Source organism: Hemiscyllium ocellatum, chromosome 30, assembly GCF_020745735.1.
Source record: "Hemiscyllium ocellatum isolate sHemOce1 chromosome 30, sHemOce1.pat.X.cur, whole genome shotgun sequence".
NCBI lineage: Eukaryota > Metazoa > Chordata > Chondrichthyes > Orectolobiformes > Hemiscylliidae > Hemiscyllium > Hemiscyllium ocellatum.
This window is the reverse complement of record NC_083430.1, coordinates 49,777,549-49,798,632: the sequence shown is the minus strand read 5'-3', so window position 1 is coordinate 49,798,632 and position 21,084 is coordinate 49,777,549. Positions and strand designations below refer to the sequence as shown.

The following is a 21,084-nucleotide window of genomic DNA, read 5'->3' as shown; positions in this document are numbered from 1 at the left end:
GATCAAATGTCATAAAGGAGAAACCTGAGTTGTGGAGCAAGGAAAAAGAGGTTCCAATGAAGTCAGCTCTATCTGAAGAGATCACTACCCCCTGATGGTTACTCTTCATCAGGTGATTGATGTGACAGAGCACAGAAGAGGTTAACAATATTAACTTCTCAGTCAAGTAGCAGCCTGCGTTTTAATGACATTGTTGCTGTGGTAATAGCAAAGAAAATGATATTTTGGAATTGCAGTTTTAACTACAAAACCCTTGTAAGGGGGTTGTTTTGCATTTTATGGTGCTGGAGCTAATTGTGAGTTTTGTTTGCCAGAATTTCAGGAGAAATTTTAACGATCATTTTGAGAGATCTGCTCAGCAGACGGAAGGAATATAAAGAGTTTGTACTGGTTGCTTGTGGAGGGAGCAGCATTTTAACCCTTCAGTTGCACAGAAGAAAATGAGGCATGCAGATGCTGGAGAGTCAGAGTCGAAAAGTGTGGTACTGGAAAAGCACAGCAGGTCAGGCAGGGTCCGAGGAGAAGGAGAGTCAACGTTTTGGGCATGAGCCCTTCATCAGGAAGGTGGGGAAAGGGCTGAGAGATAAATAAGAGGGTAGGGATGGGGGGAAAATAGTTGGGAAGGTGGTAGATAGATGCAGGTGGGGGTTGATAGTGATAACTTGGAGGGAGGGGAGGTTGGAGTGGATAGGTGGGAAGGAAGATGGCGGGTAGGACAGTTCAAGAGGGCAGTGCTGAGTTGGAGGGTTGGATCTGGGATGAGGTGCGGGAGGGGAGATAAGGGAACTGGTGAAGTTGAGGTTGATGCAGTGTGATTGGAGGGTCCCAAGGCAGAAGATGAGGCGTTCTTCCTCCAGGCATAGAGTTCCTTCAGTTGCACAGTCCAGTTTATTGTTGATGTGAAGCGCTTGTGTAGGGTAATTCAGATACTAAGGTCCAGCTGAGAATCTGCAAAGATGTGGAGTGTAACACCAACGTGTGTGTCTCATCTTCACTTTAGGATCAAGTCAAACATGGACTTCAGATTTTTTTTCATTTGTGTGGGACATGGGAGTCACGGGCTAGGAATTGTCTATCCCACATTGCCCAAGAAAAGACGGTGAACTGTCAACTTGAACAAGTTTGTGTGCTGTAGGTTGGCCCAGAGGAGTTCTGGGGCTTTAATCCAGCAACACTGAAAGAACGGTGACATATTTCCAGGTCAGGGTGGTGAGTGGATTGGTGTGGAACTTGCAGGGGGGTGGTGTCCCCTGCTTTTGTCTTTCTCGTTGATAGAGGTTGTAGGTTTGGAAGATGCTGTCTAAGAGGCCTTGGTGAATTTCTGCTGTGCACCTTGTAAATGGTCCATGCTGCTGCTACTGAGCATCGATGTTGAAAGGAATAAATATTGAAGATAGAGGATTTGATACTAGTTAAACATGTAGCTTTGTGCAGGAGTCAGGCACTGTGTATTTTGTAACTGTCAGTGTAAAATTGGACCGGTTCCCTTTGCTGCAGTTACAGTAATTCTGTTCTATTTGTGGAGGGAGTTATATTTTTCCTCCTGTTTACTCAAAATCAGAGAACTGTTCAGGCACGGGGAGGCCATTCAACCCATTGTTTCTGCATGGGGTCTGGTGCCATTCCCCAGCTTCTTCCCCACACCCTTGCACATTTCTATCCAAATAATCGTCTAATACCCTTTTGAATGTCTCAAATGAATCTCCCAAGTGGTGCATTCCAGACCCTAACTGCTCACTGTGTGGAAATGGTTTCTTCTCACATCACCCTTGCTTCTTATGCACATCACTTTAAATCTCTGCCCTCCTGTAATGAGCAGGAACCGTTTCTCCCCATCTCCTCTCTCCAGACCAATCAAGATTTTGCAAATCTCTGTCAAACTTCCTGTCAGGTTTCTTTTCTCTGAGGAGAACAACTTCTTTGATTTGTCCTCATCGCGGAGGTTTCTCATTCCTGGAACTATTCTTGTAAACCGCTTCTGTACTCTCTCTCCAATGCATTCACAACTTTCCTATAATGTGGCGTCACAGCTGTACACATTACTACAGCTGCGGTCTAACAAACATCTTCCACAAGTTCAACATCACCTCCTTGCTCTTGCTCTCTATGTCTTCAGCTTTATTAATAGCCTCACGTAAATATTTTCTAATCAGTTCAGAGAGGTTATTACATGCCTCTGGAGCTGATGGGACTTGAACCCAGACCTTCTAGCTCAGAGATAGGCACACTACAAATGGAGATCTGGCTGTCCTGCCATTTATAATGGGCTGTGCCCAGGTCTCTCTGCTCCTGCACCCCCTGTAGAATTATACTCTTACTTTACGTTGCCATTCAATGTCCCTCCTGCCAAAGTGCATCACCTCACACTTCGAAATGAACCATCCTCTGATGTCACAGAGGTGACTGCTCCATTTGGATTGAAATATAATTTCTGATCTTTCCATTTCTGCAAAATAAGAGTCAGCTTTAGACTTGGCTCAGAATTAACATTGGATGAGTGAACTCCTTAAAGGGTCATGTTTGAATCCTTACTGATGAGAAATTAAACTAATTCTATTTGCATGTTCAGATGATGTAAAATTCATGAATGCTATTTGAAGAAGACTAGGTTTGCAGAGCAACATTTGTCTGTCAAGTAACATCATCATTATTTATCTGACTGACAGAAGGTCCTCATGCAGCGTTTTCAGATTGCAACACACTGAGGAGTGGGAGACTGTGGTTGGATACCAAAGCTTTGTTCGGTTCACTGTTTGTGTTCCCATTTATGTTGAACAAGTAACTTGCAATGTGTCAATGTGACTCTAGGAACAATATCTAAACGTACATCAACTCAAATGTCTCCTAAACTGATAGTGGGAGAACCCTCTCTCAGAAGGTTGTGAATCTGTGGAATTCCTTCCTGGGAGCTGTCAAGACTGGATTGTAAATATATTCAAAGCTTTTTGATCAGTAAGGGGAAATGAAGGGGGAAAAGACAGTAAAGTGGAGTTGAGGATTATCAGATCAACCCCGATCTCATTGAACAGACTCGATGGGCTGAATGGCTTCCTTCTGCTCTTATGATCTTGTATTGCAGTTCCCTGAGAGATGAGGGTGGGATTTGATCACTGATCCTTTTGGAACATTAACTGACAGGATTAACAAAGGCAACGTTTGTTTCATTCCCTTTCTTGGAGCTTCTACAAATTAATTTTGAGTTAAGGCTTTAGATGCCTACCTCTGCAGACAGAAAGGAGTTTAACAAGTTCTTGCTTGCAGGTAGCAACCAATTAATGCAGTTAAATGCTATAATTAGACAATTAAGTGTTGCACTCATGCCATTTCAGTTTTGTTCTGAAAGGCAACCGAAGCTGGCTCTGTTGTTCCCAGAAAATGCAGCAAGATAAATCAAATGACACTTTCCAGGTTGCAATGGTTGACGATAGGTCAAGTACTCAGATAATCATATTTCTTCAGAATTCCTGACTAATATTGCATTATGCTCAACAAATCCCCATACTTCCTGCTTCAAGCTAAAATCCATATTGACCATTTTAATTTTGTTCAGAAGGTAAAATTTCTGATTCACCCTGTGTCCATTAACCAACTCTTATCCCTCTAACTCCTGGTCTAAGGTAAAGCCAAAGAAATGTAAACTCCTGTGTGAAACTTGTCATGACTCACTGGGGGAGTGTGCACAAAAGTCACACAAAAGTTACGTATGTAAAATACCTTGGGTGGCACAGTCGCTTAGTGGTTACCACGGCTGCCTCACAGCGCCAGGGACCCAGATTCGATTCCACGCTCGGGTGACTGTCGGTGTGGAGTTTGCACATTCTCCCCCCTCTCCCCTCTATGTGGGTTTCCTCCGGGTGCTCCGGTTTCCTCTCACAGTCCAAAGAAGTGCAACTTAGGGTGGATTGGCCATGCTAAATTGTCTATAGTGTTCAGGGATGTGTTGGTTAGGCACATTAGTCAGGAGTAAATGTAGAGTAATAGGGTAGGGGAATGAGTCTGGGAGGGTTACACTTCAGGGGGTCAGTGTGGACTTCTTGGGCTGAATGGCCTATTTCCACGCAGTAGGGATTCCAAGATAACTCATTTTTAGATCCAGGTTAATAGAAAGCATGAAGCAGGTTTCACTATTGAACAGGAATCACTGCTTATTACAGGCAATTAAATTCTAACTACAAGTAAACAGTTAAACAAAATTAAGTAAACTCCATAAATGAAATTTCTAAACTCCTTATAAACTCCCCCTTACACATGCAGACAGGCAAACATAAACAGGAAATGAAATTGGCGTTGCTCGGTTACCAGCCTCAACAGCAGTTATTGGCCTTGCACAGACAGGAGAAGGGCCAAGTCTATATCAACTAACAACTTTATTAGTTTAGTTAAAACAAGTCACACCATTTGGTTAAAGTTAAAAATCAAACAACACCAGGTTATAGTCCAACAGGTTTAATTGGAAGCATTAGCTTTCGGAGCGCTGCTCCTTCATCAGGACAACCACCCAACGAAGGAGGAAGGAGCATTCCGAAAGCTAGTGCTTCCAATTACACCTGTTGGACTATGACCTGGTGTTGTTTGATTTTTAACTTTGTACACCCCAGTCCAAAACCGGCATCTCCAAATTGTTTGGTTAAGATTCCTAACTGTGCTGAGTTATTCTCGCTGGTTCTGCTGATCCTCTGTGATATACTCCAGCCCAAGGACGTGGGGAATATTACCTCAGTACTGTTTCCTTAAATAAGGATTTATACCCTGTGCACTTTGCTTATTTTCAGCTGAGTCGAGCTAGTTCCAACTGGTTCCAGCCTGCAGAAGCCAATGACTAGGACTCGGGTAACGTGTTCACAAGCTGCTGTTTTTATGTGTGAGCAGTCCCGAATCAGCACTGGGAAAACAGTTCTGAATTCTTTGTTCCCAAAATCCAAAGATTTCCCCTCGACTTGCCTTTTTCTGATGCTTTCACTGGTTTGAAAGAGGCACAGGGTGGTTGGTTCATTGATGAAAGGACTCAGGGTTGTCCGAATCAAAGCTACAACTTGCAGCATCTGCTGAAGGTAAGTTAGGCTGGTTTTCGCAGGCTTAAAGTAGCCTACTGCAGTGAAGATGTGTAGGTGCTGGCATTGGACTGGGGTGGACAAAGTTAAAAATCACACAACATCAGGTTATAGTCCAACAGATTTAATTGGAAACACCAGCTTTCGGACCGCTGCTCCTTCATCAGGTAGCTAGTGGGGCAGGTACATAGGACACAGAATTTAAAAGAGTTGAAAAGTGTGGTGCTAGAAAAGCACAGCCAGTCAGGCAGCATCCGAGGAGCAGGAGAGTCAACATTTTGGCCATACGCCCTTCATCAGGGATCACATTCCTGATTAAAGGCTTTTGCTCAAAACGTCAACACTGACTCTCCAGCATCTGCAGTCCTCACTTTCTCTCATAGATTCTATAAGTAAAAGATCAAAGTGTCATTCAACTGATGTGATGTATTACACAAAGCTAGATTGCTGTTAAATCTGTAATGACTTAGAATGGGGATGCAGGTTTTGATTGATTAATATGTAAATCTCAGAATTTCTTTCAAGTCATAGCCCCAAGATAACTTAAGGTTTTATCAGTGGACAAAAAAAAGGTGACATTTCAGCTCAGACAATATTTTCAAGATGTGAGAACCGAGGGAGAGAGGTTTTGGCTGCTGCAGACTTGCTGATTTCTCTCTGGTCTGACTGACTTCTGTCTGTCTTAGCCACAGTCCAAGCTGTTATGCTACATGACAACCAATCACGTGGTTGTTGGCAGGCAGAGGACCTTTGACTTGTGGACTAATAACCAATTATTCCTTTGTAAACAGCCTCACAGGTCCAGTTCGTCTGCACATTGTGGGGACCCACAGCAACTCGGACAGGATTCACAAATTGCTTGCTTTCAAAAACAACCACCCTTGTCAATCCCTGGCTTTCAAAGCCATTCCTTTTCATTGCAGTCCATAGTGTTAAAAAGGCACATAGATAAAAAGGCAGTTTTTAAAAAATTTAGTCCCACAAACATTTCAATTACAGAACAGCATCGATTATCTGAATGAGACGGTTGGGGAATATTTAGTTCAGATAACTGAGAGTTTTGATAATGGATTGTTCAGATTATGGACAGCGTTTTTTACAGGACCTTGAGATCTTGTTCGGATAACCCGAAATTCGAGTAATTGATGTTTGGATAATTGAGGTTGTTCTGTATATAATGTCTTCAATGTAGTTAAACTTCCAAAGTGCTTCAAAGGTATGTTATGAAACAAAATTTGCCTCAGGGACACATGGAGAGCTGTTGTGGCAGATTCTGTCAAGGTGCAGAAGGAGGCCATTCAGCCCATTGTGTCTGCACTGACTCTTCAAATGAGTATCACTAGATCGTGCAAATCTCCTGCTCTTTGGGGATAGTGCCTGGATGGTTAGGGAGAGAATTTGAGATCTTAGTACCTTGGCAGCTGCAGGCATAGTTCCCTTCGGGGTGGGGCATGGGGGGAGGTGGTAAGAGCCAGGCCAAGATTGTTAGAGAACAGATATCCTGGAGGGTTGTAGGAGATCCCAGAAATGAGGAAGGCCGGAACCAAGGTTTGACTTGAAAGTAAGGATGGGAATTTCACAATGAGAATGGTTACAGAGCAGGAGCAATTTACATCCATCCCAACCTCCCTTCCTTTCCCTGCAACCCCAGATATCTCTCTTCTTTCATCAGATAATTAGTAAGCTCCTTTGGAAAGAATGATTAACTTTGCCTCCACCACACTTTCTCATTGAGTGGGTTCCAGTTGCCACTCTCAGCTGCTCTGATGTTCCATACATGACGATCGGTATGCCAATGCCTATTACAGCATTGACTTCTTTCGGTTCTAGAAGCCATTGCTGAACCTGGATCTCAGACGTCTGCACAGGAGAAATATAGTCTAGAGGGAGTGCTGCTCACTGATTAAAAAAGGATTTCTCTCATGTCAACTTTTATTTCTTTTATTTATCCCTTAAATTCTTTTTTAAATTTATTCATGGGGTATCAGCACCACTGGCTGAGCCAGCATTTATTGCCTGGCCCCAGTTGCCCCTTGAGAAGGTGGCGGTGAGCTGCCTTCTGGAACCGCTACAGCCCATGTAGCTAGACCCACAATGCCCTAAGGGAGGGATTTCAAGAATTTTGACCCAGCGACAGTGAAGGAATGGCGATTTATTTCCAAGTCGGGATGCCTTATTTGAGAAGGTGATCAAACAGGTTGATGAGGGTAAAGCAGTTGATGTGGTGTATATGGATTTCAGTAAGGCGTTTGATAAGGTTCCCCACGGTAGGCTGTTGCGCAAAATACAGAGACACGGGATTGAGGGGGATTTAGTGGTTTGAATCAGAAATTAACTAGCTGGAAGAAGACAGAGGGTGGTAGTTGATGGGAAATATTCATCCTAGAGTTCAGTGTACCGCAAGCTATTGATGGTCATTTTTATAAATGACCTAGATGAGGGTGTAGAAGGATGGGTTAGTAAATTTGCGGATGACACTAAGGTTGGTAGAGTTTTGGATAATGATGAAGGATGTTGTAGGTTACAGAGGAACATAGATAAGGTGCAGTGCTGGGCTGAGACGTGGCAAAAAGAGTCTAATGCGGAAAAGTGTGAGGTGATTCACTTTGGAAGGAGTAACAGGAATAAAGAATACTGGGCTTATGGTAAGATTCTTGGTAGTGTAGATGAGCAGAGAGATCTTGGTGTCCTTGATACGTAGTGTCAAGGTACATAGATCCTTGAAAGTTGCCACCCAGGTTGATAGGGTTGTTAAGGAGGCATATGGTGTGTTAGCTTTTATTGGTAGGGGGATTGAGTTTTGGAATCATGAGGTCAAGCAGCAGCTGTACAAAACTCTGGTCCAGCTGCACTTGGAGTATTTTGTACAGTTCTGGTCATCGCGTTATAGAAAAGATGTGGAAGTTTTGGAAAGGGTTTAGAGGAGATTTACGAGGATGTTGCCTGGTATGAAGAAAGGCTGAGGGATTTGAGGCTATTTTCATTAGAGAGAAGAAGATTGAAAGGTGACTTAATTGAGACAAATATGATAAAGAGAGGCTTAGTTAGGCTGGACAGTGAGAGCCTTTTTCCTTGAATGGTGATGGCTAGCACAAGGGGATATAGCTTTAAATTAAAGGATGATAGATATAGGACAGACATCAGAGGTAGTTTCTTTACTCAGAGAGTAGTAGGGGCGTGGAAGGCACTGCCTGCAACAATATTAGACCTGCCAAATTTAAGGGCATTTAAATGGTCATTGGATAAACATATGGATGAGAATGGAATAGTGTAAGTTAGATGGGCTTCAGATTGATTTCACAGGTTGGCGCAACATCGAGGGCTGAAGGGCCTGCACTGCTCTGCATTGTTCTATATCCTATGTTCTCTGTGAGTACTTGGAGGGGCATTTGCAGGGGGCTAAGTACTCCAATGTATCTGCTGCCCTTGTCCTTCTAGATGGAAGTGGTTGTGGGTTGTCGGTTTAGAAGGTGCTGTCAATGGATCTTTGGCGAATTTCTGCAGTGCATCTTGTAGACGGTGCACACTACTGCTTCTGAGCATCGGTGGTGGAAGAAGTGGATGTTTGTGGATGTGGTGCCAATCAAATGAGCTGTTGTGTTCTGGATGGCATCAAGCTTCTTGAGTGAATGGAGCTGCAAAAACAGGGCAGTATTGCATCACACTCCTGACATGTGCCTTTTTAGATTGTGGACAGGCTTTAGGAAGTCAGGAGGGGAGTTACTCATTGCAAGATTCCCAGCCTCTGACCTGCCCTTTTAACTACTGTATTTATATGGCTAATCCAGTTGAGTTTCTGGTCAATGCTAACCCTCACGATGTTGATAGTGAAGGATTCAGTGATGGTAACACCATTGAATTTCCAAGGCGTAATGTTTAGATTCTCTTGTCGTGGAGATGGTCATAGACTGGTAACTGTGCAGTGTGAATGGTACTTCTCACCTGCCAGTCCAAGTCTGGCTGTTGTCAGGTCTTGCTGCATTTGAGCACAAATTACTTTAGTATCTGAGGAGTTAGAAATTAATTAGGATTAGAATTAGAATTTGTTTTCTTATCATGTGTACTCAAGTACAGGACTATAGTGAAAAGTTTACAATGTGGTGCCATATGGCACCATGTTGTTGTGGTTCTGTTCGCCGAGCTAGGAATTTGTGTTGCAGACGTTTCATCCCCTGTCTAGGTGACATCCTCAGTGCTTGGGAGCCTCCTGTGAAGTGCCTCTGTGATGTTTCCTCCAGCATTTATAGTGGTTTGTCTCTGCTGCTTCTGGGTTGTCAGTTCCAGCTGTCCGCTGCAATGGCCGGTATATTGGGTCCAGGTCGATGTGTTTGTTGATAGAATCTGTGGATGAGTGCCATGCCTCTAGGAATTCCCTGGCTGTTCCCTGTTTGGCTTGTCCTATAATAGTGTTGTCCCAGTAAAACTCATGTTGCTTGTCATCTGCGTGTGTGGCTACTAAGGATAGCTGGTCGTGTCATTTCGTGGCTAGTTGGTGTTCACGGATACGGATCGTTAGCTGTCTTCCTGTTTGTCCTACGTAGCGTTTTGTGCAATTGTTGCATGGGATTTTGTACACTACGTTGGTTTTGCACATGCTGGGTATCTGGTCTTTTGTCCTGGTGAGTTGTTGTCTGAGAGTAGCTGTTGGTTTGTGTACTGTTATGAGCCCTAGTGGTCGTAGTATTCTGGCTGTCAATTCAGAAATGTTCTTGGTGTATGGTAACGTGGCTAGTCCTTTGGGTTGTGGCATGTTCTTATTCCGTTGTCTTTCCCTTAGGCATCTATTGATGAAATTGCGCGGGTATCCATTTTTGGCGAATACATTGGAAAGGTGTTCTTCTTCCTCTTTTTGCAGTTCTGGTGTGCTGCAGTGTGTTGTGGCCCTTTTGAACAGTGTGTTGATGCAACTTTGTTTGTGTGTGTTGGGATGGTTGCTTTCGTAGTTCAGGACTTGGTCTGTGTGTGTGGCTTTCCTGTATACCCTTGTGGTGAATTCTCCGTTCGGTGTTCTCTGTAGCATCATGTCTAGGAATGAGAGTTGTTGTCCTTTTCTTCCTCTCTAGTGAATCTGATTCCTGTGAGCGTTGATGATCTGGTGTGTGTTTTCTATTTCTGTGTTTTTAATGATTAGAAAGGTATCATCTACATATCTGACCCCGAGCTACAAATCTTCTCACACATATGGCACCATCTCAGGTACAAAGTACCTCAGTACAAATCTTAGATACAAAACAGAGAAATAAAGAAAAAAAGTTACATTATCTTACAGTTACTCATAGCATATGTTAGAAAAATAAGAAAAATGTTACAGTCTTTCTGTAAAGGGCCTGTAATAGATCAGTGCAGGGGCTCCACACGTGGTCTGACCAACCATCTGCACCAGGCCCCAGTCCAACAACCGTCCCCGCTGCACTTGGACCTCCAACCCAATGGCTGTCCCACTCCACAATGCTGCTGAACATTAGTGAGAACATCAAACCACAAGTATCATTGAAAACCAACGACAGTGTCCAGTGATTGTTGTAATCACACGGGCAGCTGCCCACTCAGTCACACTTGTGAACATAAGACAGAAAGAGCAGATGGAACTGGCAGAGTGAAAGTGTTATCGATCCTCCCACCAATGACAATGTTCTTCCTTTATATCCGAGACAGACCCATCATGGTTTTCATCTACTCTTTCAAATTTCCTCTTCACCCTCTCTTCAAGGAGTAGCAACAATGTTTCTGTGTAACTGCAGTCTCTCATCCCTGGAATTCATTGTGTTGATCTTTTCTGCATGATTTCCCATTCTTCCACACCCAGCCTAGTGCCTGAAATTGGACACACTTTCTCCAGTTAAGGTCAAACCAGTGTTTTAAAGAAGTCTATGATGATTGCCTTGCTTTAGTAGAGTCTGTCTCCATAGAGCTCAGTTTGCCTAATAACAGTTTTCAAATACTGTCTCAACATGCCTGCCTCCTTCAATCTCGTTTGCTCAGTTGACTGGATGGTTGGATTTTGAGGCAGAATGACACCAAAAGTATGGGTTCAGTTCCTGCACTGGCTGAGGTTATCATAAAGGCCTGTCCTTCTCAGCCTTCCCCCCCCCTGCCTGAGGTGTGGTGACCCTCAGATTAAATCAGCACCGTTCTCTCTCTCTCTCTCTCTAATGAGAGAGAAACTCTCTGGTCGCATAAGACAATAGTGACTTTACATGTTTTTTATATAACACCCTCTTTCAGGTTGTGCTCTGTAAGTGTTCGTGCTGCTCTGAAACATGATCACAGCTTTTTTCAAATTTCCTAAAAATAAGTTATCCTTGGATTTCGTTTATTGAAGCTAATTTGCTGCTTGTCTGTCTGCTTTACAAGCCTGTCCCTGTCAAAACGTCAAGGCTTTTGGCAGCTCTAAACTTGTGTGACAAGAAACAAAACTATGATTTATTACAGTCAGTGAAAAGGAAGAAGATTGCTTTGAATAAATAATTTAAAAGTCCTGGTCTCTCCCAGAAGTGATATACTGCAGGAAATGCTTTTCAGCTGCTTTGAGGATGGAGATGGTTAAAATCTGGAGGAGTTGCAGTTGCCAGTTGATTGCATAACAGGAATGGCAGCAGTACTCACAATCAGAATCCTTTCATGTCCCTTCCGCAGCCTCCAGTTCCTCCCATTGTATATTGACGCGTGTTGCTCTATTGGCCACAGTCATTGATTGTGAATGATGCTTGTTACACGAACATTCTGCTTATAGTTCAGGAGCTGCAACAGCGAGAAAGACAGTCTGCTTGTTCAGAGTGAAGGTAGGATGGTAAGCCCTGGTGGGTTTCAACTTTTTCCTGTGTGTAATGCAGATCATACATGCCCTTGGTCAGGGTTGGAGGGCATGCAAGATGCTTATGTCTCCCATGATGGGTCGCCATGTTAGCAGCTGCCTTGTTCCTAAGTTCTGAAAAGTCTGTCCCCACTCTTTCTCCATTTGTATCTTTCTTTCATCCACTAGACTCTCATCTGGGATGGCAGGGATGTATGAGAAGGACATAAGTCAGTTCGGACTATATTCACTTAAGTTTAGAAGAGTCGACGTTTTGGGTCCAATGGCCCTTCTTTTCTGAGTCACCGCACTCAACGTTAACTCTGCTTCTCTCTACTCAGAGGCTGCCAGACCTGCTGAGTTTCTCCAGCGCGCTGTGTTTTCACAGATGGAGTGGGGGAATTTATCGGAGGTGTGGGGGCGTGTCAGGGAGGGGGTGGGGAGTGTGTCAGGGAGAGGGAGTGTGTCAGGGAGGGGATGGGGAGTGTGTCAGGGAGGGGATGGGGAGTGTGTCAGGGAGATGGAGGGGGAGTGTATCAGGGAGGGGATGGGGGAGTTTGATAGGGAGGGGGTGGGGAGTGTGTCAGGGAGGGGGTGGGGAGTGTGTCAGGGAGGGGGTGGGGAGTGTGTCAGGGAATGGGGTGGGGGAGTTTGTCAGGAGGTGGGGGAGTGTGTCAGGGAGGGGGTGGCGAGTTTGTCAGGAGGTGAGGGAGTTTGTCAGGGAGGGGGTGGGGAGTTTGTCTGGGAAGGGGTGGGGAGTTTGTCCGGGAGTGTGTTAGGGAGGGGGTGGGGGAGTGTATCAGGGAGGAGGTGGGGGGAGTGTGTCAGGGAGGGGGTAGGGGATTGTGTCAGGGAAGGGGTGGGGGCGTGTACCAGGGAGGAGAAGGAAGAGGGGTGGGTATGGGAAGGGAGTATTTCAGGGGAGTGGGAGATTGGGTGTGGTAGGGAAGGGGAGTGTGTGTCTCTGAAAGGAGTATTTCGGGGGAGCGGGAGATTGGGTGTGGTAGGGAAGGGGAATGTGTGTCTCTGAAGTTATGGGTTGTTCCAAAGCAGGACGGGATAGGGTGGGGGAGTAGTAGTGGTAGGGTGGAGGGGGTGTTGAGAGAGGGAGAGGATTGTGTGTGGGGATGGGGCAGGTGTGTGTTTGTGTGTATGTGTCCAGGCCCTTCAGTGATGCCCGTGTGTATACGAGCAGACATGTCCCTTTCAGTCCTCACTTATCTCACCCCAGAGCAGATAAAGTACCTTCTGAGGCTAATCGTGTGGCTTGTTGTGTGAAAGATACATATATGGCCAAGTAGAAATGTCCCCTGCTACCTCTAGAACTGCTAGCATCATAAGGAGAGGTGGAAATGGCTAGGCTACCCTTTGGCTTGTATCCCACATCGAAACATGGGACTTTGGTAGCCCCAATTTACCACTATGCTCCAAGAGATGTATGACAATGTCTATCTGATAGGATAGAGCAAAAGATAAATGGAAACACCATCCCTTGCAAGTTCCCCTCCAATTTACTCACCATCTTGACTTGGAAATATACCACCGTTCCTTCAGTGTCTCTGGGTCAGAAACCTGGAACTGCCTCTCTAATGGTTTTGTGTGTCTACTCACAGCACATGGACTGGCAGTGGTTCAAGAAGGCAGCTCACCATCAAAGGGGCAAAGAGGGACAGGCTGGCCCAGCTAGTGACGCACACATTCATGAAAAAATAAAAAAGTAAAGCAAAGGGTTTTGACTTTTTCAAGAATAAGTTGCAAATACGGCGTATTTATACTCCAGCTATTTCTCCAGTATTCATCTCTGAAAGCTAATGTTTCATCTTCATCTCATCTGCACAAAAGATGATGTTAAAGTGCACACTTGTAAGTATTGCTACTGAAGCAGAGCAGCTGACCACAGTTCGTAGGGTAAGAGCTAATTTCTATCAAATATTTTCACTGATCTAGTAATGGCTATTGAAACCTTCACAGTGATTATTGCAGCTTTGGCTGATTTAACAGTCAGGGTATATTGTCTATGTTTGTCACTCTGTGTGCACTTTCACCACAAGTTGTGTGCCGAGCCACATAAGGAAATATTGGGGCAGTCCCCAGTGGCATGATAAAGGATGCACATTTGAAGGAGTGTCTTAAAGAAGGCCCAGAGGGGTTTATGGAGACGTGTTTGGAGTTTAGACAGTGATGGAGTGACTGAAACATGAGGTGTGTACATTTAAACAATACTCCTAATCATTACACATATGTATATCATACATGAGTAGACTTGCAAACAGAGTTTCATTCAGTAATGTCAAAATGAATTACTTTCATTGGGTAATATTTGTTTTCCCATCTCCCTATTCAATGCGCTGACTTTGCCAAGGGCTGGGGTCCCACCAGAAAAAGAGATTTGCATTTGTATAGTGCCTTTATTAATGAATGACTCCGGATGCCCCAGTGTGTGGTCTTTGTTGTGATGCAGTCACAAGTAGAGTTGGCCTCTCGTGGCTATTCTATTGGAGAAGGGGCCACTCCCTGTTCTTTCCCATATAGTGCGCTGTGTGTTCATGTGTACTTCTTGTTGACCTGATGGAATGTTATCACTGATCCATCAGCTCCCTAACCTCAACACCCTAGCCCCTGGATGTGATCTGTTTTGAAGTTGGGTCTACCTGGCTGCTTATCTTTGTGCCATCGGAATATTAGCTGGTAAAATTAGTGATGGTTTGATAAATTCTGTTTAGGGTCCTCGTGTTTCTTTATACACAGCTCATACCTTCTGCAAATGCTGATGGTTAGTTACCTTCCAATAGCCTTGTGTTCCAACACAGAAAAAGCAAGAAACTGAAAGAGCTCATAAAGGTGATCTGAAACATAAATACTGACATTTTGGACAAATTGAATGTTACATGGATCACAAACCAAAAGAAACACAAAGGGGAGAAGGACTGATAATGAAAGGAGTACATCCAGCTACTACAAGTATCCTGTTGTACAAAACCATTAAAGTACGGAAGAGGTCTCAGAAATAAACAGTTTGAGAGAACAAAGCGAGTGTATCACAGTAGATAAGTGCCAATACAAAAGGGGATTTAACTTTAATATCAAATAATAAAATAGTAGGCAGAAGAAATGTGGATTCAGTTCGGGCCACAGAAAATGAGATTGTGTGAGCGTAGACGGTAATGTCCACCACAGCCATCTGAGATGCCTTGGGTCAGTTCACTGCCACTGGAGGCATTGTAGGAGGGGGTTTGTTGGAAAATGCCCTGAAAACACCTTCAGCAGAAACACAACTCAATCTTGATAAACAGTGTAAGAGTGAAATCACCACAATCCCACTCTCTCATTGGAGAGAGAGCGATCTGGTGGTGGTTTAACACCTTCGGTGAGGAGATTTGAGAATGAGAGTCCTCAGCTGGTGTGGGAATTGAACCCACGCTCTCTCTGTGGCACTACTCTACATTACAAAACAGCTGTCAAGCCAACTGAGCGGCTTAGTAGCCTATTAGAGTTAGAATAAAGAGGGCTAGACTTATGAGGAGGTAACTATGATATGGATTGAGTAGTAAAACAGCTACTGAAATCAAACTGCTACCAACTGATTAGTGCCTAGCAGGAACAGTCCTTAATGCACTGATGGATGGAGCTTATTATATGATGTCAGTTAACCCTTTCAAGTACAGGCTGTCTTGTACAACAGTGCTGGCTGAGGTGTGTTCATTGCATCTGTCTTCACTAAAGTAGCAGTAACAATAGAGGTTGTGGCCATTCTGAATTCAAGATAAAACTAGATAAAGAGAATGTATTTATCGTTGTTTGCATACTTGATTGAGATAACTCCCCAGGTCTGGGTAAGATGCATCCCATGGCACTGAGATAAGTAAAGGTGAAAGCTGTGAAGGCCACTGATGAACATTGTCCTGTTCTCCTTGGTGATGGAGACTTACAAATTCTGCCAAAAAAAGAGAAAGGGAATTAACCTGGTGTTTCCAGATCAGTCCCTCTGATGCTGGCGGAGGGAATGCTTTTAGAGACGAATCAAAAACCACACATTATTGTCAGTGAGAAAATACAGGCTAATACATGAAAGGCAAAACAGATTTGTTATATTTATGGTGTTTAGTAACCTTGGTAATGGAGAGGATTCAGATGTTTCCAAACTTTCAAAGGAAACTTGTGAGAGAACAGTTTACAAGGTTATGTGGGAATAGAAGTGAGACTACTTGGATAGCACTACCAAAAATGGGCAGAGTGGCTTCCTTTGGTGCTATATCCTTCTATATGAACACATGAATTTGGCCCCTCTTAACTGCATCAAAATGATCTTACACGATCTGATTGAGGTTTTAATTCTGATTCATCTTCAATAACCATCAATGCCCTTATTGCAGAGTCAAAGAGTCATACATCACAGAAACAGACCCTTCGGTCCATCCAGTCCATGCCAATCATAATCCCAAACTAAACCCATCTCACTTGCGTTTGGCCTGCATCCCTCCAAATATTTCTTATTCATGTAATTACCTAAATGTCTTTTAAATGTTGTAACATTCATCACTTCTTCTGAAAGTTCATTCCAAACACAAATTATTCTGTGTAAAAAAAATGTGCCTCATGTCTTTTTAAATCTTTCTCCTCTCACATTAAAAGTATATTCCCTAGTCTTGAAATCCTCCACCTTAAGGAAAAAACATCTGCCATTTGCCTTATCTGTGCCCCTCACGATTTTATAAACCACTATAAGGTCACCCCTCAGCTTTCTACACTCCAAGTGAAAAAGTCCCAGCCTATCCAGCCTCTTCTTAAAACTCAAACTCTCCATTCCCAGCAAAATCCTGGTAAATAATTTCTGAGCCCTCTCCAGCTTGGTCAAGAAACCATCTAACTGTGCATTAAAAATAGTCACCAGTCTGAGGGAGATAATCTGAAAGGCACAGAATTTTCTGAGACTCTTCACCTCTATCTTCGATTGGACATAGCATATTTTTAAACTATGTTCCCTAGCTTGAGCCTCTCAGAAGGGGAAACATCCTTTTGGCATCCACTCTGCCAAGTCCCTTCTGGACGTTCTGTGTTTCAATAAGTTTTGAGTTAGTATGCCAACTGAGCAATGCCACGCAAGATCAATAATGTATGTAGACATGCCAGACTGTCTTAGTCTCTTCAGTGGCTACCCTCACTTATTGATACAATGTACTTCTTAAATAAAACAAAGGCATTAATTTGGAATGTTAACAGAAACTTTCCAAATACAAGATGTCTGAAGCATCTGAACTGACTTAAATGGTCAGACTTCTTGATTTTTAATTTAAAAGAAAGAGAGGCAAATGAATTTAGAAAAAAAATAGTAGAACTCTGATAAGTAGACTACACCAATTGAACTCCGAATGAACTGGACCAGTTCCTGTTCTACTCCCTTTTGTCATGATTTCTGGCAATATTTTTATGTCAACATTTGAAGGAAGCAGTAATAACATGCATTGATATATCACCTGTCAGGATATTCTGAAGTAGTTCACATTGAATGAAGCACTTTTAAGATGTAATCGCTGTTTCTGTAAAGGAAGGCCCTGCATCAGTTTGGACATTGCCAGCTCCCACATACTGCGATGAGCTACTGACCAGGAAATCTGATTAAGTGATGTTGGTTGAGCATAAATGTTGTCCAGGACACTATGATGAATTCCCCTACTCTCCTTGGAATAGTGCTATGGGATCTTTTCATTCAGTTGGGGGGTGGGGGAGGTTGCAGATAGCTTACCTGTAGCAATGCAGCACTCCCTCAAAAGAATACAAATGCACAAGGTGTTAAAAGAGGTTATGGTCATGTAAGAGAGTGTGGGGCTGAGAGAAGGGGAGACAGATACAGGAAAACATACTGCAGTCTATAATGAATTGTTCTCCTGAGTTATGTTTTCCTGTAATTTCCTAAAGTCTGAAGTCAAACGACGGCAGGTTATAACCCAACAGGTTTATTTGAAATCACTGGCTTTCGGGGCTGTGCCCTTCGTTTGGTGAAGTGCTGACTCCAACCAAGGAAGGGGCAGTGCTCCCGAAAGCTTGTGAGTTCAAATAGACCTGTTGGACCGTAACCTGGTGTCCAACCCCTGTCCAACACCAGCACCTCTACATCATGACTACCTTCTCCGAAAGTAGCCAACCAAGTTGCTCTGGTGTTAGCTCATTAACATACTGACCAGGTTTTGCAAAACCGAGACTGCTTTCAGACAGTTTTAATATGTGGCACTGGTTTCATTAACCAAAATGAATCATCTTTTGATGGATGTCAGTTCCTACATTTGCGTATTCAATGGCAGCATCATGCAGCTTACCCAATCAAATCACGTATTCACTGGTTACAGGCCAAGTCAATCCTTTGTCCCAACTTGCAAGAGTGCAAAGTTCCCAAGTTCCAGCAGTTTATGTGAACAAGATTGCCACTTCAGTACTAGACAGCTTTATCAGTAGCAGTACTGTGTGGTAGGTACAATAGCAGCTGAGCTGGTCAAGCCCCTGTACACCACTAACTGAAGCCAGACATTCCTTCAACCACATGAAGGAAGTTTGATTTAGACAATCCCTATCATGGGGTAACAGGCCATTCGGCCCAACCGGTCCACACTGACCCTCTGAAGAGCATACCACCCAGACTCATCCCCCTCCAATCCTGCATTTCCCATGCCTAACACACCTTACCCACACATCCATGAACACAATTTAGCATGGACAATCCACCTAACCTTGGAATGCGTGAGGAAACCCACGAATACACAGGGAGAATGTGCATACTTGACAAAGACTGTCACCTGAAGCTGGAATCGAACCCAGGTCCCTGGTGCTTTGAGGCAGCAGTGCTAACCCCTGAACCACCCTAAACCAGTCTTTAAAACTAATTATCAAGTTTTTTAAGCTCAGATTTCTAATTAAAATCTTCAAGTATAAACGAGTAAATGTATTCTTTTACAATCTTCAGTTAAAGCGAATTGATCTAATTTGTTTGTTTAAAGACAGGACTTGCTTGTTGAATGATATTGGTGGTATTTATTGAGTTTGTATTGTTCAACCTGAGGGAGTTGATTTGAACAGTCAGTAAGATCATTCCCCGTTGATTAGCTTAATCCCATTGAAGTTTTATCCTTGATCTTCACTTAACAGATAATTATCTCTGCAGTGTTTCAACATCTGCCACAATTCTTTAATTATCTGTTCATCATAATAGATTGACTCATCAAATAAACTGGGTTTGGGGCCCAGATTTGTGAGTCGAGGCAATGTCTTGTGCTGGACTGCCTTTTGGTTTTGTTTATTGACTTCCTGTTTCATCGTTCATGAACCCTCCACAACTTGAAGTGGTTTTCTTTAAACTGGAATTTCCGCAAGTTTTCCTAACCAGCAACACAGTGAGGGTGCTGTTCTTCATTGTCGTTTAGGTAAACCAATGTAATTTCTGTTTCCCAGCGATCTAAAAGAGGGAGACAATTTACAGAATAATTTAAATACAGAAATCACTGGAGAACCTCAGTGGGTTTGGCAGCAGAGAAAGCAGAGTTTAACATTTGAATCCACTGAGCCTTCTTCAGAACAGGGCCTGAAACGTTGACTCTGCTTTCTCTCTACAGATGCTGCCAGACCCATTGAGTTTCTCCAGCAATTTATGTTTTTACTTCAGATTTCCAGCATCTGCAATTCTTTATGTTCTAAAATGGCTTCAGTCCACAACCTTCAGGCTGATATTTCAAAGTGTCTGACGCCATCTTGGAGGGATGGCCATTCTGGGTTCCACTTTGAGAAGTGAAGCTTGGAAGGCGTCACTGTGAGATGTGGGTGTCGCTGGCTGGGCCAGAATTTATTGCCCGTCTCTAATTATCCTTGAGAAGGTGAGGGTGACCTGGTTTCTTGAACCGCTGCAGTCCATGTGCTGTAGATAGACCCACGATGCCCTTGGGGAGGGAATTCCAGGATTTTGCCCCAGTGACAGTGATATATTTCTGAATAATTCTGAAGAACAGTCACTGGACTCAAAACATTAACTCTTGTTTCTTTTCACATCCACTGTCAGACCTGCTGAGTTTCTCCAGCAATTTCTGTTTTTGTTTCATTAAACATACTTAAGGTAAAGGTAAAGTCAAAAATCACATGGCACTGGGTTACAGACCAGCAGGTTTATTTGAAATTACAAGCTTTCAGAGCTTCGCCCCTTCTTCAGGTGCTAGTGCTAAGATAGACAGATTATTAATGAAAAAGGGAGTCAGGGGTTATAGGAAAAGGTATGAAAGTGGATTGAGGAATATCCGATCAGCCATGATCCCATTGAATGGTGGAGAGAACTCAATTGGCTAGTTATCCTTCTGTAGCTTATATTGCGTATCACTGTCGCTGTATTAACATTACTCTTGTCCACATTCAAACAGATGTTCATAGCATCACAGAATCCCTGCAGTGTGGAACTAGGCCATTCAGCCCATCAATCTACTCCGACTTTCTGAAGAGCATTTCCCATGGCTAATCCATCAACAATGCATATTCCTGGACACTGTGGGCAATTTAACACAGACACAGGGAGAAGGTACAAACTCCACACAGACCATCACCTGAGGGTGGAGTTGAAGCTGGGTCCCTGGCATTTGTGAGGCAGCATTATTGACCACTGATGAAAATGTGTTGCTGGTTAAAGCACAGCAGGTTAGGCAGCATCCAAGGAATAGGAAATTCGATGTTTCGGGCATAAGCCCTTCATAACCTGCTGTGCTTTAACCAGCAACACATTTTCAGCTCTGATCTCCAGCATCTGCAGTCCTCATTTTTTACTTATTGACCACTGAGCCCGTTATATTGCCCTGGATTATTGTGCTGGACTGGAATAGGGCAGATACTGAATTCTGACTGAAATGGCTGCAACCTTTTCCTCTGCCATTAGGTAGATGTTGTTAAGGTTGTAGAATAATTTGATGGGGTGTTTCCACTTGCAGGTATCACCAAAGCTCAGGCCACTGAAACATAACATGGTAACTCATTAATCCTGAAGAGAAATGTCTTAAAGGGAGAGAGATTAGAATGTGAAACATATAGTAACCACACTTTTCAGAGGAAGCTATGTAAACACATGAAGGATAATGGGATGGAAAGTGATGCTGATAGGATAGGACGAAGAGAGAGAGAGAGAAAGATGAGAGGAGGCTGATGTGGAACATAAAGCCTGGACCAACCGCACCTTCTATGTAATATGGTACTTAAGATCAACGTCCTGTTAAGCTAAAT

The 21,084-nt window shown here is 43.5% G+C and overlaps 1 protein-coding gene across 6 annotated transcripts in view; it reads left to right on the top strand.

Annotated features, from left to right (window-relative positions):
* The window catches only part of LOC132830153 (polycomb protein SCMH1-like), a 208,865-nt gene that overhangs the window by 131,578 nt on the left and 56,203 nt on the right, over positions 1-21,084 (top strand). The gene's annotated exons all lie outside the window — the stretch shown is intronic.